The sequence below is a fragment of the Myotis lucifugus genome, unplaced genomic scaffold, assembly GCF_000147115.1.
Source record: "Myotis lucifugus unplaced genomic scaffold, Myoluc2.0 scaffold_629, whole genome shotgun sequence".
Taxonomy (NCBI): Eukaryota; Metazoa; Chordata; class Mammalia; order Chiroptera; family Vespertilionidae; genus Myotis; species Myotis lucifugus.
In genome coordinates, this window is record NW_005871677.1 from 340,845 (window position 1) to 341,200 (window position 356).

Genomic DNA, 356 nt, shown 5'->3' on the forward strand with positions numbered 1-356 from the left:
GGCATGCTGCATGGATCCAGTCCCAGCCCAAGACACACCGCAGGACTTCAATAAACACTTGTTAAACCGAAATGAACTCAGTAGACAATCCCTCTCTTCTTAGGCTAAGAAACGCATATATACGAGTATCTCTATATATAGTACTAATGGATTTGGTGTGCTTCCCCTTAGCGTCCCCTGTCCCCCCTCTCCTCCCCCTTCAGCCTGGTCTCCCCCTCTCTGCCCTCCACCCCGTCTCTGCACTGAGATACATAAGAAACAAGGGTAGTTTACTGTCTGTTTTGTTTTCTGGGTTTTCAGTGTCCTAGCGGAATGCAAGTAGGCAGCCAGCCCGTCTGTCCCCTCTCCGCCCCGCC